General features: G+C 37.1%; 1 long non-coding RNA gene across 1 annotated transcript in view; it reads left to right on the forward strand.

The window, feature by feature from the left end:
* Positions 1-23,631, forward strand: part of LOC140593886 (uncharacterized) — a 224,617-nt gene extending 200,986 nt beyond the window's left edge. The window contains exon 3 of the long non-coding RNA XR_011994253.1: positions 23,487-23,631. This is a non-coding gene — a long non-coding RNA (uncharacterized lncRNA). The remainder of the gene's footprint in view (positions 1-23,486) is intronic.
* The last annotated feature ends 1,235 nt before the right edge of the window (positions 23,632-24,866 follow it).

The following is a 24,866-nucleotide window of genomic DNA, read 5'->3' on the forward strand; positions in this document are numbered from 1 at the left end:
TATCATCAGCAACAACCACAACTGATTGTAAAATTATACACCAGGCATTATTCTAGAATCCTCATTATCAAGATTGCTTTCAACAATCTGGCAAAAGAGAGATTATAATGTCCATTTTATAGGTACAATATTGAGATAATTTATGTTTCTCATGAATCTATGAGATGTGCATATAGAGGTATATGAAAAATAATTGAGAAAAGCTTCAATTTTCTTTTCAAAGAGAAGACATCATCTTCAAAGTCATGATAAATCGAGGCATGGAAAATATAGAAGGAAAGCTGAAGTAAGAGTTTACTCACTCTCAAAATCCAAAGAAAATAAGAGCAAAAATCAGGATTATATCAACAGTTACCTTCTGCCATTTATCTTCAAACCATTTATCTTTGTCAGTGGGGAGGAGGTAGGTAGGTGGAAAGTAAGAGGAAAAAGAAAAAGATGATATTGGGTTCCATCTTGCTCTTCTCTGCTTTTATTTTATAAATTTGCATCATCTTTTAAGCTTTAAATAATATCTGTTGATATCCAACTTTGACAACAAAGATTTACTCTTTCTCCACTAACCCACACCTTTGCACCTTCCCTCTCCCAGCCTCTCCATAGTTAAAGCATATTTATATTAAATATTTAACTAATGTTTGCTAGGTAGCTTTGTTAATTTAACTTGTCAGTTAAATATTTAATGTTTACATTATTATAACTGTGGATATTGCTTGTAGCTAACTCATGCAATGTACTATATATAAATACAATTTATCTCTAGTAATTTAAACATTTTTTTGTGGTAGTTGTATTTCTTTTCTTGAGTTTTCTTTGAACCTATTACTCAATTGTTCCCAAATTCCCTACTAAAAGTAAAAAACACTTCAATGTATTTATAACCCATGTAAACTGTTTCTTATACCCATCCTGAATGCTTCTAGAAATTTCTATGTGTCTCCAATGTTCTAAAATTTCATACTAATGTGACTTAATGTAAGATATTTTTCCATCCATTGTGTCAAGCACTCAGTGGTCCATTAAATTTAGAAAATCACATGTTGCATTTTTAAGCATTGTATTAATGATAATTTTATTTGATAATTGTTCTCTTTTCTTTCTGTTCTCTCTTCTTGAATCTTTTATTTTTATGTTGTCCTGACTGCACTGATCATCTATTATCTTATTTTTTTCTGTTTCCATTTTTTAATCTTTTTATTATAGTTTCTTAGAGATTATTTTCTAACATTTTTGTAGGGTTTTGTATTTCTGCTATCAGAATCCTTAATATCTTAGATTTTATTTTTGTTCTCTGAATTTTCCTTTTTTAGCTGTTGACATAATTAGTATATCTTTGGAACACTGATACTGATAATTTTTGAAATAATATTTGCTTTCTTCACTCTGTTTTCTCCATAAATAATAGTAAAAAAATATAAAATAGCTAGAAATAAAAATAAACAGAAAAATATAGATCTTTATGAATAGCAATTGCCTTACTTACTTTTCATATTCTTTAAGCCCATGCTGTATTTCTTCAAAGCACATGACTCCCCAACATTGTATTTTACCTTTATTTATTATGTTCTTATTATCTAAAACTCTTACTGGAATTCCCCTTTCTTGAGGGTAGAGGTTTTGTCTTATTCACTTTTGTACTTCAATGCCTAGAATGCTGACTAAATGCAGGATCAGTAAGCAATAAATTTTTATAGAATCTATACATGATTACATAAGTAAAAAAAAAGAAAGCAAACAAAAAAAATACAAACTATAAAATCTTATTTGAGAATGTAACACAAAAGTTGAATCAATGGGAAGACGTGTTCTTATCTGGGAACACTGACATATTTTAAGGTCATTTTTCCCCACCATGTTAAAAATAAAATGTTCCAAAAGTAGAATATGGAGATCATTTTCAGGCTGTTGCAGTCATCTTAGGAGGAATAAATATCACCTGGACCAAGGGAGTTTTAGAGATACGGAGTGAAAAATTGAGGCAATGATCTACTTTGGCAAGAAAATTCAGCAAGACTTTCTGTCATATTGCATAGCATGCATCCACAATTTCATTCCATTCTAAAAACATTATTTAAGTATTTCCCTACTAATTGGTATCTAGATTGCCTCCAGCTCCCTACTTTCATAAGTAATGCTATATTGAGAATCTTCATGTATGTCCCTCCATGGGTTTATGGGATAGTTTCTCTGAGACAGGAATACTAAGATATGGGATTAATATCTAGATTGTTCTGAGTGGCTGAACCTACTTATACTCCTAATGATAATCCATCAGGATTCTTATCTTCTCATATCCTTACCAATGTTTGTCAGTGCCACATGACACGGTTGATTTGCAAATGAACCCCTGTACCCAAAGGGCAAGGAGAGACCAGAGAAAGAGGCAGGCCACTCCAGATTGGTGTGGTAGGTTTAAAAAGCAAGGCATCTTACATATGATTTGTCTTGGGTGGCCGGAAGATGAATAGATCTCAGCACCACTCACATAATCTTAAAAATTTTTATAGAGAGGCCCTAACTGGGGTCAGTCACTTATATCATCCAGATAGCTTTAATACCACATTTTTATCTCAGGGTTGTATCCTTGGAACAGCTCCTGAGAACAGGGAAGGCAAGCAGAGCTGCCAATTTCCTGCGTCCCAATCACAAGTCAACTAGCAATGTTTTCTTGATGACTCCCTCTAACAGGCATTCTAGTTTTGCTGATATCATGGCTGTAAAGGAATCTGTCATTATATAAATTTACATTCCTCTGATGACTAGTGATAAACATTTCTACATTTCTAGCCACAATTGCTACATCTCTATGTAGTAGGCAGCTTCTGTTTGATTACCTATCTTTGTTTTGCTGATTTGTAGAAATTCTTTGTATAATCTATTTAATAATTTCATCTTGGTTTCAGATGTCTATCAGATTGTCACATACCAGTTAACTTTGCCCATGATTTCCACTGTGTGAAAGAAATCTTTTCATTCCTGAATTCAGTGAAAATGACAGAATTCTGGAAGGGAGGAGCCAAGAGACAGTGCTCAATCACTAAAAATAAGATGAGCTGGTTACCATAATGGATGGCAAAGTAAAAGCAATCTTCACAATAGTCTTACCCACAGAGATGGTCAGCATTGGCCAATCACTTATGATGTTCTGGGTTCTAAAGAGCTGGAAAGTATATTAGTGTCTTAAAGCTACTAAACCAAGTATCAAAGTCTAGGTGGCTTTAAGCAACAGAAGTTTATTCTCTCACAGTTCTGGAGGCTAGACTTTTGAAATCAAGATATAGGCAGTGCCATGTTATCTCTGAAAGCTCGAGAGGAAAATCTGTTCCATGCCTTTAACTCAGCTTCGGTGTTGCTGGCAAACATAGGCATTCCTTGGTTTGTTGACACATCACTCCAATCTCCGTCTCGGTCATTACATGGCATTCTCCCTGTGTTTTTGTCTCTTCATTTTTTTTCATGTCAGTCATATTTGATTAAGGGCCTAACTTATTCCAGTATGACTTCTACTTAATTTAAATCTTAATTACATCTGCAACAGCCCTATTTGCAAATGAAGTCATATTCATAGGTATCAGATGTTAGGACTTCGATATACATTTTTGGGGATATAACTCAATGCACAATAAATAGCTTAAAATTATCTTACTTGATTTATGTAAGCCAGAAGTTCTAGATCTGGTATATGGAATCCTGACTTGAATAACTAAAGAAAATTGTGGCTCTTCAATCAATTCTAAGACTTAAGGTAGTTGACAAATCCAGAATCCCTTAAATGGAGGGAGGCCAAGTCTCTTTGAGGAGGGACCCTACTACATAGCTAAAATTTATGCTACATCTTCCTCTTAGCTGTCTCCAAAGGGCCTTGTGGCCATTTGCCAGGGTGGTTATGCATTTGGGAAGGGAAAATAATCAGACTCCTCAGGGATTACTCAACACTGGCTCTGAACTGACACAGATTCCTAGAGATCTCTGTGCTATGTGGTGTACCAGACAAGTAGGTGATTCTGAATGTTAAGTGAGCCTTGCAATTTTGGCGTAGGTTGGTCTCACAAGGAGCCCAATGAACATACCCTGTGTTAATTCACAATTTTGGAAAGCATAGGTGGAATTTACCTGCTTAGCAACTGTTAGTCTCTACACTGATTCCATGACCTTAATAGAGTGGGTTATTATGATAGAAAAGCAAATGCCATTATAACTATTCATCTTCCAAAATAGTGAATCAAAAGCAATATTACATACTTGAAGGGGCTTCAGATATTAGTGTCACTGTCAAGGACTTGAAGGGATGTAGGGATGGTGTTGCCCATCAACTCATTATTTGGCTTGTGTAGAAGACAGATGGATTTTGGAAAATTATTGTGACTTATCATAAACTTTATCATGTGATGATTCCAGTTGCAGCTGCTGTTACAAATATGCTCAACTTCCAAGCCCTGTGTGATAACTGAGTCTTTAGGGACCTCCATCATCTCTCTACTTACTAGCTAGCTTTTTGTAGAAAAGTTGTGCTAACATCTCCTGAAAGTCATACTGAAATATCTTTCTGAGGTGAGGAATAAAGTGCTGCATTTGGATGCTCCTACTAGTAAGAAAGAGGCATGAAACCAAAGTGGGTCTCTTTGGATCATAAAACCAATATTGACCTCATTTGAGTATGTTACTCTGATCCATTTACTGAGTGACGAGAAAGGCTTCCATTTTTTAGCATTTCCCAGGATAGGAGTAGGTCTGTAAAAGATCCAATGTGCTGTGCAAGTTGCTCTGTCACTCAGGACATATGACCCAGCAGATTCTGTGGTGCTTTAAGCATCTGTGGCAGATAGAGATGCTGGCAGGACCTATTAGGAGAATTACAGTGTAGATCTTTAGGATTTGGGAGTAAATCTACGTCATCACTTGCAGATAGCTACTCTTTTAAAACAGCTTCTGACTTGTTACTGGCCTGAATGCTTGACCATAGACCATGGACTACCAGGTTACCATGTGGCCCAAGCTGCCCATCCTGAATGGATATTGTCTGACCTACCAGTTCATAAAATTATGCATGTTCAGCAATCCTCAATTATCAAATGGAAGTCATATTTATAACAGTGAGCTCAAGAAGATCCTAACAGCCAAGAGCAGTTTCCAAAGTACAGCCACGAACAGTTTCCAAACTACCTATTCTTGCTGTAATGCCTTCAACTTTCACCTATGTGCCTATGTTTCCTATGACTAGTAGAATGTAGGAAAAAAGTCAGATCTGAGTTACCAATGGTTCTGTATTGTTTTTTGGTGCCACTTGAACGTAGATGGATAACCTTATCCAGATGGCCTTGAAGTGTCGACAACGGTGAAGGAAAAATTCTTAGTAGGTAGAACAATGAGTAACACATTTAAGTTTTTCTGGAAGGATATACAGATAGAAGTGCAAATTCATATTGTTTCATGGTCAGTGGCTTCTTGGTTTGGCTTTGTATGTAGGGACTTAGAATGATTAAAATATTAGTGAGAAGATTTGGGTAGAATGTGGACTGGCCTCTTCAAACGAGCACAGAGTATGATGATACTTATGTCATATGTGAATACTCACAAAAGACCAACTCAGAAGAGAAGTGCCTTAATGGTAAGGTGGACATCCATTGGCCTCTTTTTCCATCTCACTCAGAAGTTGAAGATGCCATCTGGCCACTTTGAGCTCTTACTGATGTTAAATAAATAGGCCAAAAAATTACTATCGTGGCTGAGTGATTGATCCTGACTATGAAAGGGAAATTGGGCTGCTATCAGGCAAAGAAGATAAAAACAGAATGTGTCTATAAAAGCAGGAAATCATCTGATCTGGCTTTATAGTTCCTCCCATGTCCTGTGATAAAAGCAAATGGATCCACACAGACATTTGTCCACGAAATGTCCACAGAAGCATTATTCATAGTAGTCAAAAAGTGGAATCAAACTACTTGCTCACTAACTGAGGAATGGATAAACAAAATGTGGCATATTTTGATATATTCCATACTGAACTGAAAAGTATTCAGGCAGGTAGGCATAAAAAGGAATGGGTACTAGTCATGCTACAACATGGATGAAGCTTGAAAATGTTACGCTAAGTGAAAGAAGACAGACACATTAAAAAAAAAACAACGTATGTGACTCCATTTATGTGAAATGTCCAGAACAGGCAAATCTCAAGAGACAGAAAGTATATTAGCAGTTCCCTACTTTAGGAGGCTTGGGGTAAGTGAGGGAGGGACTGCTAATAGGCACAAAGTTTCTTTTGGGGTGATGTTTTAAAACTGATGGTGGTGGTTGTTGTACAACTCCGTGAATATACCAAAAACCATTGAATTGTACATTTTAAATGAATGAATTGTATGGTATACGGATTATATTTCAATAAAACTCTTTCCAAAAAAGGCCAATGGAAACTACAACAATTCAATGGACATGGCATTATTAACAGCTTCAGGCATTTTAAAATTGAAATTTTGAGTTGCCTTATAAGACAAAGCACTATGATTAATTAGCCATGGTGCTTGCTTTATGGCAAGGAGAAAATATGGGTTACTTCATTTTGCTGCTCACATTGCTGCAACTTTTCCACTTCTCCATCCTTTTGTTTTTTGTGTAATGTCTTACTTTCTGACACTAGAAGATGCTCAGGCTCTTCTTGTATTTTCTGTGCCATTTTCATTTAGTCTAATTACTGATATAATTAGGTTTATGTCTACAACATTGATATTTGCTTCCTATTTTCTCATCTGTCTTGTATCATTTATTTTTCCTTTCTTGCTTGCTTCAGGATTTAACAAATATGTATTTTTTATTATTTCATTTTCTCCTCTATTAGCTCTTCAGTTAAATCATCTGTTATTATGATTTTATTGGTTGTGCTTGAAATTATAAAACATATCTTTGATTCATTATAGTCTTCTTTAGAATTTTACCATTTCTCAAACAATAAGAGAAATTTACATGAGTTCAATTTCTAGGACTGCTTCACTCTTTTGTGGTATTTTGTTATATATTCTACTTTTACATATGTTACAGATCACACAAGATATTAGTGTTGTTTTAAAGAGTCAATATTTATTTCTCTTTACCCATATATTTACCCTTTTAGGTACTCTTCATACCTTTTATAGTCTCATGCTTCTCTCTGGTAACATTTCCTCTTCACCCTGAAGATTTTTCTGTACTATTTCTTATGTGCACACCTTCTGGCAGCAGATTCTTTGAGGTTTTTTTGTTAGTTTGTTTGTAGGTTCAAAAATATCTTTATTTTGGCTTCAGTTTTGAAGGACACATTCACTTAGTATAGAACTGTACATTGACGTTTTTTTTAAATTTCAGTGTTATGAAGATGTCATCTTCTGACTTCCATGGTAATTTAGCATTCTTTCCTTCTCTCAAAGATTATATCTGTGAAGAGTTGTTTTATAATTTTTTGGCCAGTTGTTAGTTATTTGCATAGGATCCCAACTACTCTATTATAGCCAGAACTGAAACTCTTCTTTTTCTTGACTTTTGCATTGGCCATAACATAGGCCATTTCTGTAAGAATACTTTTGCCTCATTCTTGATCTTAAAAAGGAAAATATTTTAAATGCCTCCACTAAGTATGATGCTTACCGGTGTCCTTTATAAAGTTGAAGAGGTTCCCTTCTATTCTCATCTTTCAGAGAATTATTTTTTTAAATCATAAATTGGTGTCAAAATCTATCAAATGCTTTTTCCAAATCTGTTGAGGCAGTATGATTTTTCTCTTGTATTTCATTATTATAGTAAATTTCATTGGTTGATTTTGGAGGATTAAACAAGCTTTGCATTTCTCAGATTAACCATGCTGAGGAATGTGCTTGACCACGACATGTTTGTTTTATAGATTATTTTTCTGGCTTGTATTTACCTGGTATATTTTTTTCCACTATTTGATGTTATAATTTCTGTATCTTTTGTTTATATGTGGTTCTAGTAAACAACATATTACTGGATTTTTAAAAGTCCAATCTGGAAAATTGTTAACCCTCTACTATGAACATTAAGACAATATATATCTTTTTGTTTCCAGAAATCTTGGAAAGCAAGCAGACTCTACTCCTCCCTGTGAGGTTAGTAGACCTGAGGCCTCCACAAAGTTAGAAGTCTTCATATTGAGCCTCAGTAAAGGGTCTCCTCCTCCCAGCTCCTGAGGCTGCTATGAATACTTTATTCCCCTGGAATTACAAGGAGAAGTTGTCTAAGACCCATCCTCCACTTTTCTGTATCATAGAAAAACTGCTCATGATTCAGAGAGTAGTTGGGAACCAAAAATTTAGAATACCATTGACCCAAAGTCCTGTAAACATTTTTTATAGATTTTTATTATCTTTTAATAGGAAAATAATACTTTTTTGGTGTATCAAATTTAGGAAATATTGAATATACAAAGAAGGCATTGAAAATACTTAAACTGCAGAGATAATCAGTGTGTGTCTGTTGCTTGGGGGACATGTGTGTCCTTTTTTTAGCAAGAAGGTGTCAAGGAGAGGTTGCTAGGGAACAACTAAAGCTCATCTTCCTTTCTGCCTGAGTTTTAGAAGTTTGCACTTGGCCAGTTAGGCCATCAGCAATAGCAACCAAGTTCATACAGGTCTAAGCAATGGACATCATATCAGGACTGCTGCCTGGCCACAGTGATACATGTAATATATTTATATTTCCATTATAAGATATATACCAATTTTAGAGATGCTAAAATGTGAAAAAGAATATGTTTTAGAGTTGATGAAATACAGTCATACTTTTTAATTGAAAAGTAGCAGGTAGACTAGAAGGCTGTATTTCCATCTGTCTCTTTTTAAATCAATTCATCCTTCTATTTTGTATATGAATAAAAAAATGGCTCAATAATATCATGTTGGTAAAATTTGAGCTGTTTTAACTTTCTGTTTTGCATTTTTAACACACTACTTTTTAAATAGTGGATATGTAATGACACACAAAAAATAAAGGTATTTTTCTTAAGCAAAACAATTAGAAATCAAAATATCAAATAGCAATAAGGGGAGAGGGAGGCTATTGAAATGTGAGCTATTTTTTTTCTGGAGTTTATGCTATTCTTGTGTTTATTAAGTAGACTCACTGGAAATGCATGCCGTATTTTTCAGCCACAGACAACTATTCCTATACTTCTATCAAAGTGAAATCCATATAATCATGCTTGTCATCAGAAATGTCATTTACAGAGGTGGAAAGTCTAAGACCATGTTCTAGGAGTTGGGAAATATGGTGAAAGAAGAAGAAACTGAGATATGAAAAAACATTAAATCATAAAATTATTCCCAAATCCTGGAACACATAAAAGATGAAGTTGAAAGATAACAGATCAGAGGGGATATTTGGGAAGCTGGGACTAGAATCTCCTCAGTGGGGTAACTGAACAACTGGTTCCTGAAGTAAAAGAAAATTCAAGGAATTAAAAAAACAACCACCACCGATTCTAATTAGTATCTTCAGAGAGACACTATAGTTATTAGTGGATTTTCCTTACTTATGTATTATCCCTCAGCCTTCCAATTTTGAGAAGAAAATATTATTAACAACAAAAACAAATTATCTTCTCCCTCTCATAAATTTCCCCACCCACCCACATGCACTGTTTATTTTCCCCTCCATCTACCAGCCTTCCTTCCTTCCTTCTAAGGGCTCACTTGATCTCCTGCTGAGATTCTGATTTTTTTTCCCTGGCACATAATATTATAAGGAAAATTTTATATGAGTTCTAATATGACTTCTCTGGGTATCTTTATTGAGATTTGGTTTGGAAAACACATTTTCTTTTTTCAATTTTCTCTTTGTAGATTAAAGAAAGGTAGCTTTCTCTCTCCACTGAGAGTTTATATGCACATTTATATAATAAAATATAATTTAATATTTATATAATTAAATTAAAAAACATTGAGTATATGCTTGGCACAAGCTAAGTGCTTTATCTTTTCTTTATAGAAATGGAGGCATAGACTTAAACATATTTAAACAAAACAAAACAAACAAAAAGACTAGCCCAGTGTGGTAGAAAGTACTAAATTCACTGACATCCATGTGCTCATCTACATTTTCCCAGTTCTCTTTGCAGTTAGGTTGGACATACTATCTGATGAAAAGTGACTACTTCTGGCCAGTGGTTACGCATCCAAAGTGCCCTCCATCCACATGCACTCTTCCTCTTCACCTGTCAGGTGGATAATGAGAGTACATCCTTGCAGCTATTAGAAGGCAACAGTTTGGTTCCCCGAGTCACTGCTTGGAGGAGAACTGCCCTACCTGCGTTGTCCCATAATAGAAGCAAGAAATATACTTTGACTGTGTTAAGCCCTTGAGATTTAGGGAGTTATTTATCACTAAAACTAATGCTTATGCCTCTGACTAGTGTACCTTCTCTCACATAGCTCATATCTATACAAGGTGTAGGACTAGAACCCAGAACTCCTGGGTTTATTGTCTGTGCTTTTGGAGAGAAAGTACTGAACTCAGAAAAGAGAAGAAAAGAAGAGGAGGAAGGGGAGCATGGACTTGCTGTGAAAATGAAGCTAATGGGACCTGCCCTGGAATGACAGTGAGATGCCCTGGTTAAGACAAACCTGGCTTGTCTACCAGTTACTATTGTGTTATCATGGGCAACTTATTTACCCATTCTGAGCCTAGATCATCTTGCAAAATGAAGATAATAAACACACTAAGTGGCATCCAGTAGATAATTTAGTAAGCAAATATTATTTATTATGGTTATCTACCCAAGATAAGAGTAAAAATAGTGATTGTAAATGTAAATATAAAAATATCATGCATAATAGCAGCACACTGATGTTTATTTTGTACTGAATAAGAAAATGAGTGAAAATGTCATTATAGTGCAAATTAATATAAAGCATAATTCAGAGAAATAGAGACTTTTAAATTTTTTTTCTTTACCAAGAGCCATACAAAGCCTTGTAATATCTCCACAAATTTAGATAATGCAATGAAATGAATACATCTCACACTGGTATAATTGAGAGTCATTATTTTCAAAAGCAATAGGACAATTATCAAATGGGAAAATCTTAAAATTATCCTGCTACTCTATTGTAATATCAATATGGAATTTATGAAACACAGCCTTTTTAGGTGGCATTGGAATATTTGAGGATGTGGCTGTCAGAGTGGAGTACTTTTCAAGAGAGCTTTAAAGAATTAGAATTCCAGAGATATGTTCAAAATGAACATTAATCACTTGATATTCAACTTGTATTACCCTATGTTCATAATAAGAAATGATTTGGAGTTCTGAAATACAAAGGTGCTTCATGAAATCTCATTTTATTTTCTGACTAATCACAGTGAGCCTGAAGCAATTCATTTTCTTTTACTTAGATAACCTCTGCTCTCATGGCCCCAGCTGCAGCATTTCAAAGGAGAGTAGAGAGAAGAGGTTATGGAGGTACTGTTGTGGGAAGCTTCGTCCTCAGGCTGTGTGAGTCTCAGTCATGAAGATCTCTTGCCTTGAGCAACCTGCTTGCATGATCTGGCTCCCAGTTCTAAATATAGTTTTCTGAGTGACTCTCTAATAATCCCAATTTACTTCTCTTGACCTTTGAGGTTTGATGACTCTGTTATCTGCATCAGGAATGGGAACCCTCGAATTGCCACGTGTACGGACTTGTGAGAACAATGGACTACAATATCTGAAATGTCACAGTTCTGGAGATATATAAATTAATTTCCTTAGGGATAGGTTAGCGTTTTCTATATATTCTTAAACTGTAGTCTGTTGAGTTTGTGTTTATCTGTATCGGGATTTGTCCCTCAGCTGGCAGAACTGCCATTAGCTGTGTCCAAGTACCCTGAGCAGAACCTATTGGTTTCCAAGAAAATGACATCTTGAAATATATGGTTTTGATATTCATTATTATCTTGAATATTTCTTAGTGTTAGATTTCTCATTTGTAAACTATATACAACAATACTAGCAATAGGGTCAACATTTGCACATTACATATTAGAACAGAAAAAATGTAGGTTCTCTATTTTCCAAATCCAATTTCATCTTGCTCTGGATTCTCCAATCCTCTTGGTAGCAGACAAGAAAATACTAAACTTTCTCACTAATTATTAAGTCATCTCTTCCAACCTCCAAGACTCTTTCCAGCTATGGAAATATGGATAAATATCCAGACCATCTAAAGTTTGAATCCCCCAAATATCTGTTACTCTTCTCTCAAGTTTTCTCTCTCCACTTTCTTTCTAAGATACCATCTATATGACAGGTGACAGTTGTATGCCCTGAAAGACTGACTATACAAACAGATGATGACCAGATCATATATTAAAAATAGAACTCTGAACAGCAACCTGCAGCAACCTGCCCAGAAAACCAACCCCTTGTCTATAATGAACGACTCAGAAAGCCAGCCTGTTGTTAAGTCAGACTTGCAGGAACCCCCTTGTTACTATCTACCCCAAATGGCCAGGAATTGACTTATAAGTAATAGCTCCCTTAGTTTTTGTCCCTACTGCAAACTTGGGATCAACCAAAGAAAACCATATATGCACTCTAACAATCACACAGGATGCCCCACTTTTAGCCTACCAACAGCTTCCCCTCATCAGCAGCCTCCAATCAGGGGATACTTGAAAGACTTCTCTTTCTACCACTATAAATCTTTCCTATTTCTTTGACTGCTGTTGAGTCACTGCCCAGGTGACAGTGGCTAATTCCCTTGCTATAGTGAGCTCTGAACAACAGGCATTTGCTTTTCTTTTTAATTAGCCTTTTTTCTTTCTTTCTTTCTTTCTTTCTTTCTTTCTTTCTTTCTTTTTCTTTCTTTCTTTTTCTTTCTTTCTGATTTTATTTATTTATTCATGGGAGTCACAGAAGGAGAGGAAGAAATATAGGCATTCCCCGATCCCAGGACCCTGGGATCATGACCTGAGCCAAAGGCAGACACTCAACCACTGAGCCACCCAGGCACCCCACTTAGTCTTCATTTCCACAGTTCTCTCTCTCTCTCTCTCTTTTTAAAATATTTGATTTATTTTTTCATGAGAGACAGAGAGACAAAGACACAGGCAGAGGGAGAAGCAGGCTCCATGCAGGGAGCCCAATGTGGGACTTCATACGGGGACTCCAGGATCACGCCCTGGGCTGAAGGCAGGTGCTAAAATGCTGAGCCACCCAGGGATCCCCTCCACAGTTCTCATAGCATTAGTAGGGAGCAACCAATCTCATGCTATCCTTCCTGTGGGCACCTACTGATCTCCTGCTGAGATACAGTGGTTGTCTCTGGGCACTGCTCTTATCTTTGCTGTCTCTGCCAATAAAGTAACTGTGGCTGGTGTATGTGTAGGTCTGTCCACTTGGCATAGTGCCCCCCCCCCCCCCCTGCAGCTAAGTTGGCCTCACCTCAGCTCTCTTGGTGTGCAGTTCTTTGGAATCTCAGTGGAATGCCCTATCAAGTGCCTGCCTAGGCTGTGGGGCCCACAGTTTCTGCTATTGCTATAGGAGTTTCTCACTCCTTGTCTCAGTGGCTCTTTCCAGGCCAATTTGGCTGTTAACTTTCAGATAATTCCCCACAATTTGTAGCATGCGTGCCTGTCCGATTATAACTGAGATGGGCATGGGGAATTTTTCTGCTCTCTCTCTGCCCAAACATACTACAGCACCGTTTTATTCTTCTGTGCCTGCCATGTTAGCTTGAGGGTACCCTGCTAAGCAGTTTCTAAATAGTAAGAGGCCTAAAGGTTCCTTTTACCTTGTTGCCCCTTTGTACTATCTGGGATCCTCCCCCTCCCTTCCCTTCCTTCCATTGCTCTCACTCAGAGGATCAGGTCCAGGGTGGTTGATGTACTACTTTCCTAGACCATGGGTTACACTTCTCCCCTCCTTCATGACTTACAAACTTCTTCTCTCCCTTGTACAGTCTGATAAGATCTTCCTCCTCTGCTATACCCTCATTTTTCCCTGCCTTGTGAACTTCTTACCTCTAGGTGGTTCATTTACTTCTTTTCCTTGAAGTCAATAAGCTTTATGATTAGCTTTAACAGTGAAGGAGTGCAGAAGAGTAAACCAGTCCACAGGTAAGGAGAAAAATGCCAGAAAATACTTTAAAAACTTTTCCTATCACTCACCACCTCTGCTTATTCGGTAGTGTAGAAATAAGGGTCAGCTGAGATAACGTTTGAAGAAATACTTTGTGATTATAAAGGGTAGGCAAACATGAATTGCTGTCGTCCTTTGAATAACAATTTAGCCATTCAGTATTGTCATTAAAAGGGATTTGTTTCCTTGCTTATCTAAAAGTTCTTTTTTACGCCTTTTGTTTTTAAGGAGAAAGAATTCAATTTAAACTTTGATTTTTTTTCTCTATACTAGTCAATGGCCTGAGTTTATATCACTTTTCTTTAGGCCATTTTGATTTCTCCCAATAGAAACTAGAAATGTGAATTCCAGAGGTTTTCATGTGGCATTTTTTCCTCATAGGTTAGAGATAATGAGAGAAAGTCCATGAAGTAGACAGAAAAAATCTCATCTGTTAGTAGGCACTATTTCTTCACAGGATCTGGAACTGAACTTCAACCTTGAGGATCCTGACTCTGCTTGTCCATAAATATATTGGAGTGAGAATATTCTAAAGTGCTTCTAGGGGGACCAAGAGAGCCCTCAAAACAGTCCTATGTGAAGACAATCTGTTCTGATATTGAATAAAGACTAGAATTGGTATTTACATAGCACTTTATAATTCATGAAGCGTTTTTGTTTTTTCATTTGCTGTGTCTCACTTAAGCAAATGAAAAATCTTCTAAGAGAAGTATTAGTATCATTTCCACTTTACAGATGAAATCAGACTCATCCTGGGACACCTGGGTGGCTCAGTGGTTGAGCATCTGCCTTTGGCTTAGGCCATGATCCCAGGGTCCTGGAATCAAGTCCCACAACAGGCTCCCTGCTTGGAGCCTGCTTCTCCCTCTGCCTCTCTCTCTCTGTCTCTCACGAATCAATCAATAAAGTCTTAAAAAAAAAAAAAAAAGAAATCAGACTCATCCTGATTTTGACTATTAATTTAGTTTACTGGGTGCTTTACTTAGACAATTTCTTTACTTTGAAATGCGAGCATTTAGGGAAATGCCAGCTGTGCTCACATCTTGACATCTAGAGCTTGGGGGAATTTCCTGTTGCACCTTTAAAACCCTTCAAGCTGAGACAGCTGTGGAGATGAACAAAGCTCATATCACTCCTCATTGTCAAAGCTCACATGTGGAAACTACTTTATAGTCAACATAGGCCACCAATAAAAACTATAAATATGCAATTTGGAAACAATGTTTCTATGGTAATGTATTATTTGCCAGAGCAGTCATTATGATAGTGCAAATGTGTTAACGGGTGGTTAGAGAAATCACACCTGTTTCTAAGTGGGTTGTAGTTACTCGCTAAATTTTCTTTTCTAAATTTCATTGCTCAGAATACATGTTCTTTGGGGATGAATTCATCATTATCACTTTAATCATTTATTATTTACTGAGTGCACATAATAGGCAAAAGGGGTGATTTGGGTTGGGTTTTGAATGAGAGGAAGAAGTTGGCTTTGGGAATGTGAAGCAGGAAGCTTTTCCAAGCCCAGGTGCCAGTGTGAGAAAAGGAAATATGGAGATGGGTTGTATGAAGCAAGCAAAGAAACTGAGAGGGGTGAATTTAAACTGAAAGGTCATAGGGAAGGAAACTTCTTACATAATTGAGAGTAGAAAGAAAGAAAATACGAAGTAAGATGAAGGAAGTAGGTTGAAATAGGAAATGGAAAAAATGGAAGGCTAAAGCAGAATATGGAAAAGGGGATACTGTGAGATCATTCATTCATCCATTTATTCATTTGTTAAACCAGAACTGAAAACCTGTTATGAATCCAGGAATTCTGAGACATTAATAATCTTTCATGGGAAAACTGAGGCTCAGAAAGTTAAGTGAGTTCACATAGACAGTACATAGTTGACCTTGACTTTGAATTCTGGGGTCTGTGTTTTTTTTCTGCCATGCTGATGCTCCTATCCCCACGAGAGGTATGTTTTTTTATCATTTTGCTTACAGATTTTTACATTTCCTGAATTAAAAATATGTTCTCAAAGAAGTAAGTATGTGGGGTTCTAGGTGCTAGAGAGATTGAAAATACTGCCACATTTGGGAAGAAATCATTAGTGAGAATAACTTTCTGGTATTTGTTTCACAATGTATATGTATATCACATTATATGGTTCACATATGTACAATTATATTTATTAAGCATTCCTTAATAAAACAGGAAATAAAAGAGAGAATAACTTTGACACTGAGTGGTGTAAACTGCTGGAGAGAGAATGTGTTGAGGGCATCTTGGGATGATTGAACAAGATAGCTAAGGATGCTCCAGGAGCTTGATTTATTGTTTGTTTGTTCTCCTTTTATTCATTGGTAGATATGTAAGATTTTTGAAGAAAAGTCTTATTGGTTACATATTTTAATTATTATCGTATCTTTATTCATAAAGTATGAAGGTGGCTTATCCAATTACAAAGCTAACATTCAGTATTTTTATGAGCTAGACTCTTGACAAGGTATTATTTGAATAGACTAGACTCATTTTTTTTAAGTTGATAAAAAGAAATGTCCTCCCAAAGAAATTGTTTTCAATCTCAATGCAGTGTGTCAACCTGACAAATTAACAAAGCACATCAAATAATGTAACACTGGAGATCTAGAAGCATCAATATGATCTTCACAGCAAATTGCCGGAAGAATTTTGGTGCTCTTTAATTTAAAAACTCAGTATATTCTGTTATCTATCACTGACCTTGACTGAAGTTTCAAGCAAAAATAAACTTTTCATCTTAATTTCCTGAAGTAATTTTAAGAGTAGTTCAGAAGGGCCTAATGGCAAAATGAAGTGGAAAGAGTCATTTATCTAAATAAATCAGCTCCCAATTTCTCCCATGTCTGAACAAATATTTTTATAAATAAATAGAAGACACTGTCTGCTCATTTCATATTATCTGTTGGTCATTTTTCATTGTCTATGATAGCTCTATGCTTGTTAGAGGAACAGCTTAGCTCCTTTGAATCAAAGTTTGGCTAATATGTAGTAGATCTCTTGCATACATGAGCACTTAGAAATCATTTATCAATTATATTTATGGGTAATCATAAAAATATGTAATTTATATGTTTCCAGGTAAGTCACAGTCTATGTTTGGTTGCCTACATCCTTGTAACATTAGGTTGTTAACTTGATGTTGTAAAGGTGCTCTTCTCTGAGATGCAAAATTTTTTCAGTGCATTGCGTACCTAATAAGGATCTTCTACGCTCTTAGCATTATACATCTTGAAGTTGGAAATTACTAGCATTTGCTTAGGGAAGATTTACAGTCTCATTTAGGAGGCACATCCATATAAATGGAAGCAAAGAGGTAACAGTTCAAAAATATATGTTCAAATGCCAAACTGTGTGACCCAAACAGTACACACCAAGGAGACCATTGAGAGAAGGGAAAGATTGAAATCAAGTAATCCATGAAGGTTACTTGGAAAAAAAATGTGCCTTGAAGACTGCTGAGCAATGAACCTAGGACACAGTAATAGGCCTAATGAATATTAGTTGAATGAATGGAGTAGGATTAGGGAGGAATAGTGGGAAGGGCATGAGCAGCAGGGAGAAGGGGTACTTCCTTCAGATTTTTGATGCTGGCTGGGAATCAGTATGTGGATTTCCACTTCTCTGAGACCTTTATTTTTCCCACATAATTACTCTGTCTGCTCTCTTAACTTTATTTCTGGCAAATTCACAAACCTCCTACCTCCTGTTCAAAAGACGTCCATGTATTTCCATGTGTATAATGGTTTATCTTTCAGCAGTCACTTCCATGTTGATTCCCTTCGCCTCACAGGGATTGAATTTATAAAATGCTATAAGCACCCCAGGCCTACAGTGAAGGAAACTGGAACTCATAGATGTAAAGAAGCCAGCTAGGAAATATATACAGTGACTATGTCCACAGCTCCCAAATTATTGTTTTTTTATTGGAAGATCACTGAAAAAAGAAGTCTCTGCAGTGAAATAAGTTTGGGAAGGACCACATACTCTCATCTTTGTACATTTTTATCCTGTTACCAATTACAGTGTTTCCCAGATCATCTGAGTATATATTTCATTTTTCTCCACCCTCAACATGGCTCTAAAATCTCTTTAAATTCTTGCCTCCACCCCTCTCTTCTATAATTTTTAAAAATTATACTCATGTCTTAAAAATATTCCCTCCATGTACTAATTTATCTGAATCATTTTCGAGGATATTATGGGCCAAATTTTGTCCTCCCCAAAATTTATATGTTGAAATTATAATCTCTAACATCTCAGAATGTGACCTTATTTGAAAATAGGTTTGTTGCAGTTATAATTAGTTATGTTAAGATGAGGTCATACTGGGGTGAGGTGGGCCCCTAACCCCTAATATGAGTGATGTCCTTGTATAAAGGGGAAATTTGGACACCTGTACACACCCAGAGGAGTGCCGTGTAAAGTTGGAGGCATTGACTGGGGTGATGCATCTATAAACCAAGAAACACTATTAGTTTCAGCAAATCACCAGAAGTGAAAAGAGAGGGTTTAAAAAGATTATCCTTCATAGCTTGCAGAAGGAACCAACCCTACTAATACCCCGATCTTGGACTTCTGGCTTCTAGAACCGTGAGACAATAAATTTTGGTTGTTTAAGTCACTCAGTATTAGGTACTTTGTTAGAGCAGCTTGAGGATACTATACACAGCATATCCTATACTCACTTCTCCAGAATGTCTTCTGTTCCATTCCTCCACTTGTAACTGCTGGATTCCTCAGAGGTCAGCACAAATGTCACCCTGCCTTGCAATGCTTCCCTTGACTTCCCCAGCAAAACCAATTGCCCTCTACCATGGACTTCCACAGCACTTTTTATTTCCCCATTAGTCTGTAAACCCCTTGGAAATAGTCTTATTCTTCTTTGTATTCATAGCACTTAACAGAATGATGGTCACCCTTAGTTAGGTGCTCAACAAATGTGCGTTTGAATGAACAGCTGAATGACGAATGGATCCCTGGTGTTTTTGCTCCTGACTTATTTAATGTGTCACAAAGCGTGCAGTGGCGGTCATGCTGGCCCTCTGAGATGGCACAAATAGCTTCCAACAGAGTAAGTCCAAGTGTAGGATAAAGTGGTCATTAGCATCTCTTGACAACCCTTTGCTAGGGGCTCAGATGAGATCAGCGTGTTATAAGCACATTATGATGTGGTCCTATTGCAGATGCCATTAGATCAAAGCACCCGGGCTCCCACCATCCAGTTTCAATTTCATATTGATGCCTGGGGGGATGGAACTGCATATTGTAGAGCAAATGCTTCACGGTTTTAATTGGAACATTCAGAGCTCTTAATACCTGTGATGGATATCACAGTGTGAGATGTAGGATTTTTTAATTAGCATCTTCACTATGGATTTATTTCCTTTCCTCCATAATAAAAAAAAGTTGATTTCATAGTTACATTGAAACGAAATTTATAAAATTGTTTGTGAGTTAAAAGTTACAATTGTTAATGTATTAGAAATGGATTTTGGATTAGAATGGTGGAGAATTATGTATAACTGTTGTTATTTTGCTCTGGTGTTCGTGCCTATTGTGTCTTTGAAAAGTGTATTTTGCCACGGTTATATTGTGAATTTACAAGAAAAAAAACCACCCATTTTTCTTTAGAATACTAAATTTTACTCCCAGGGTAACTGTCCCAGTTTGCCCATGGGTCGTCTTGGATAATTGATCACTCCATTTGCATCCCCAGTTTTGGATATCTGTAGTTTGGAGATGCTAAAACTTCAATTCAAGAATATTTTTGAGGGGATCCCTGGGTGGCTCACCAGTTCAGTGCCTGCCTTTGGCCCCGGGTGTGATCCTGGAGTCCTGCGTCGGGCTCCCGGCATGGAGCCTGCTTCTCCCTCTGCCTGTGTCTCTGCCTCTCTCTCTCTCTCTATGTCTATCATGAGTAAATAAATAAAATCTTAAAAAAAAAGAATATTTTTGAGTACTTATATTGTACTACCTACCCTGAGAGACAGATAAAACGTGGGCTTCAGGTTTCAAACCTAGTGAACATAATGTGAGTGAGATATGCTAAAAGTCGTAAGTTATCATACAATCGGGTTTAGAAGGAAGTAGCTTTCGGGCTGGTGAGCAGGGCATGAGGTACCTTTTAAAATTGACCTTGAATAATATATAAACTTTTAAAAAGCAAATATTTATTTATTTACTTTTAAAGATTTATTTATTCATGATGGACAGAGAGAGAGAGAGAGAGAGAGAGAGAGGCAGAGACACAGGCAGAGGGAGAAGCAGGCTCCATGCTGGGAGCCTGATGCGGGACTCGATCCTGGAACTCCAAGATTGTGCCCCCAGCCAAAGGCAGGCGCTAAACCACTGAGCCACCCAGGGATCCTCTAAAAAGCAAATATTTAATGTAGAGAAGGGAAGAGAAACAAATATTGCTTTAGGTTGAGGAACATAATTTTCAATTCATTCATTCTTTCATTCATTGATTTATTCAGTTTCTTCATCAGCAGATTGTGAACCCCTTTAGAAGTTCACATGTATTTGGTAATTATGGAAAAATCATACTCCTTTAATGATCAGTAAAATCCATGGATGAAATACCTTATTATCTAGTTTTTCAAAAAAAAAATTAACTATGGTAAGAAAAACCAACACATTTTCCATCTTAAACATTTTTAAGTGTGCAGTTCAATGGCATCAAGTACATTCACATTGTTGCGCAACCATCACCAACATCCATCCAAAGAATTCTCTGAAACTCTGTACCCCTAAAGTAATAACTCTTTATTACTTTATTACTATTTGTCCTTTGTGATTGGCTTATTTCAGTAAGCCCAATGTTCTCAAGGCTCATCGATGCTCTAGCATGTGTCATAATTTCCTTCCTATTTAAACCTGAATAATATTCCAGTGTGTATATATATATATGTATATATGTACATATATATCCCATGTAGTATAATATATTACATATATATAAAATAATATATATATCCCATGTAATATATATATATATATATATATATATATATATATACACCCCATTTTGTGTATCCACTTATCTGCCCATAGACATTGGGATCATTTCCACCTTTTGGCTATTGTGAATAATGGTGCTATGCATATAAGTGTACAAATAACATCTGGAGGGCTTGCTTTCATTTCTTTGGAGTATTTTCCCAAAATCTAATTTTTATCATCAACCTTATAATTAATAAGCAATTGGCAAGACAGAATGCACCAAAGTTTATGGTGTTATCTCTTCAATACTGCAGTTGGCAAGGCTGAGGCTGTTGCTCTGTTGCCAGGTGGCTCCTGTGAGCCTGGTCAGTAGGAGCATCAGAGGGAGTGGCAAGGCCAGAGGAGGAAGAAGGACCCCTCCTCCTTTTATTCCCTGTCCACTCCTTACTTAGTTTCAGTCCAGTGCTCCCCTGGCCTCTTTCCTCATCCCAGGTTTGCTGCTCACTTGGAGCAGAAATTGAATTCATTTAGCCATTTGCTTGGCATGAACAAAACCAGCTCCCTGTGCTGTGTCAGGGGCATGGGACATAGAAAGCTGGTGCCCTCCACCTCAGAGACCTGGGCCCAGCAGAGGGACTCTCCCCAGAGGCAGCAACCCCCAGCATCTGCTGATCATTGCCTCCTTCTCAGAGATTAGTTCCACAGGGCCTCTTCCGAGCAACTCAGTTGATAAGTTTATCCTCTAACTTTGTTCTTCTAGCCTCGGGAGCAGTACTTGCTTCCCACAGTTGCTACTTCCTTGGTATCTTAGAGTTCTCATTGAGCATTTCTGGTTATTTCCTTACCAGCTCTTTTGTTAACTCTCTGTTGCAACAACCAGCCTGTTCCTGTCTCCTGCAGAACTGCAGTGAGCGCATCATGTACTATCTAATTGCCCTGATCCACCTTTTCCTCCAGCTTTTATTTTTATGTTCTCCAAACTCCATTTAAGCTTTGTGTTCAGGTAGTGTGTAGAATTTCCACAGTTCTGGCTGCATTTCATATCATTTTAATTTATTTTTCTGAAATGTTTAGCAATATCACTGTGGCAATTTCCTACTTAAATTTCAATTTAATGTCTAACACCTTTTCTAAAGAAGGTACAGCTCCCTTCCTAGAGTTGGAAAGTCTTCTAGAATACCCAACTGTACATAGGCCCAAACTAATTCCATTAAACTAATTCTTTTGGAGATCCTTTGATTGACCAGGAGGATAGGGATCCAAAATATTTCCTTAGGAACATTTAATAATGCTGGCTTTTTATGGTGCTTTTATTACTATTATTATCATTTTTATTATTTTTTATCCAGATACATCAGAATACTCTTAAAGTGGGAGTGTTATACATCTTTATGTTTCTATATGTGCCTACCACCTGAACATTAGAAAATGATCCTAATAGGATCAAAGAAAAGAACTTTTTCCTGGACTGTACTCTATTTCAGGCACTTTTATTAAGTTCTTCATATACATATTGATGTATTTTTCAACTCAGTATATATATATACATATATGTCATCCCCATTTTACTATTGGTGAAGGTAAACGAGGCTCAGAAAGGACTTTAATATGAATATACCTAACTAGAGCCAACGTCATTGTCACAGACCAAAGCCTTGTTTCAATCTCTGATTCCCAAGTAGCACATGTGGCATCAAATAAATGGTTCTGATATTAAAGTTTATGAAATAAACAAATTGTAAATAAGGTTTTTATAAAAATCGCAAACTTTATGGAGAAAAGTTTATATATGCATATATATTTATATGCACACAGAAAATTTACAATATACACACCAATCATATATATAACAAGAATTGTGTGTGTGTGTTCTGTGTGTGTGTATGTGTGTATACATTTTAGGCATGATAGGCCTGAACTTGGCTGTATGACCTTGAACAGGACAGTTCATTCTCTCCATGTGAGTTACCTCATCTGTAAAATGGGGATAATAATATCTGCTTCATTGGGTTTTGTGAGAATTAACTGAATTTATCTTTGTAAAGTTGCTGGCACTGGGCCTGGCACAACATATTCAGTAAATGCCGGCTCTCTCCCCTTCACTTCAGACTACCAAGGCGTGAAACAAAATGGGATATTGTATGTGATTGTGTGCCATAAGCTGTAAGGATCTATACAAATTTAACATTCTTATTATAAAGCTGTATTATTAGTTGAGTCAAAAATGCAAAAGTTAATTATTCTGAGAACAATGAGATGTGACTTTCAATTATTCTGGATGATGAAGAAAAGGTTTAAATGGATAATCTAAAACAAAGGACTGTTAGTTAACAGAATAAGCAAATTAGACTGCATTATATTGATATGTTATTATCAATTTCAACTCTGATTAACTGCCAATTAACATATGGTTGTTTCCAGAGATGAAACAATTGAGAACAGTGAACAGAGAGATGAAGCCTCCTCACCCTGAAACTGCTTATCTTTGCCCAGAAGTGACTTCTAACTTCCTTAGACAGGTCTGGGGTATGACCTGGCTGTCAATATTCTCCAGCGACCTTCCCAGGTAAGAGTTTTCAGCTTTAATCAGTCAGCTGGCCAGTCTCATCAAATGTTTGGTTGGTTTTTTTTTTTTTTTAAGTTTTTAAACTATTTATTTGAGAGAGAGTGTGCTTGAGAGAGCATGGGCAGAGGAAGGGCAGAGGGAGAGGGAGAAGCAGACTCCTTGCTGAGCAGGGAGCCCACGTGGGGCTCAATCCCAGGACCCTGGGTATCCAGACCTGAGCCAAAGGCAGATACTTAACCAAGTGAGTCACCCAGGTGCACCTCACCAAAGGTTTTACTACAATGTGATTTGCTGGTCTGTTTGCTCGTGGTTCCCTTCTCTCTTTCTTTCCCCTGTTCTGGCCCATATCACTGGAAACATCTCTTCCTAGGCTCCCATGCTACTGGCTTCCAGGTAGTTTTGGCTCATAGGAGGCATTGGCAGAAGCCTGGAAGGTGGGAGGAGGGGAGAAATGAGAGTATTTCTTCCCATTTCAACTGTCTTGGGTGACATCTCCAGAGCTGGCAGCAGCTGACTCTTCACGGCTCCAACTCCTTCCAGTAGTACCTCTCTCTAAGGTCCCAACCACCACCCTCTCCCCCAGTTCTGTCTTCTGCAGGTAGCCTGCCCTTGGACTCTGGGAACACTGTCCCTGCTTTTGTCTCTCCAGCCTTAGCCAATGTGGTGGCTTCTTGATGCTGCTCTTCCTAGTTTCATCACAGTCCCCGCTTGCCTTCTCAACTCTTCGTCATCTTTGCAACCAATTCCTTTATTTGTTTCCCTTTGTTAAAGACAGAATTTGGTTTCCAGATTGAACACTGTGAAGCGTATGTGAGGACATTATAGGATAGATCCCTGAATATTGGTGGGAAGTGGACTGGTGGGCATCAGCATCTCGTTCCCAAGCCAGCTCCCACAGCTTTGCCCTCCATTCTCCTCTTGGCTCCAGGAGACATCATATCCCTTCCTAGTGAGTGGATATATAGAACAAATATGTCCTTTCATCTTTAAAAATCACTGACAGGTGGCCATGATACACAAGCAGCAGAAGGCTGAGAATTAATAACAGAATTAGTGAAGTAATCACAATGAGCTTACCACAAAATGAATCTGCCATGTATTAATGATATGCCGAAACATCACCGTCCTGCTCTGGGGACTGGTGGGGGATTACGACTGGCTAGAAATGGCTGCTGGCTGACTGACACTATTTCTATAACTTTCACTATACCTAGCCAACATTTCCCAGGTTTTTT

The sequence above is a fragment of the Vulpes vulpes genome, chromosome 9 (genome assembly GCF_048418805.1).
Source record: "Vulpes vulpes isolate BD-2025 chromosome 9, VulVul3, whole genome shotgun sequence".
Classification (NCBI taxonomy): Eukaryota; Metazoa; Chordata; class Mammalia; order Carnivora; family Canidae; genus Vulpes; species Vulpes vulpes.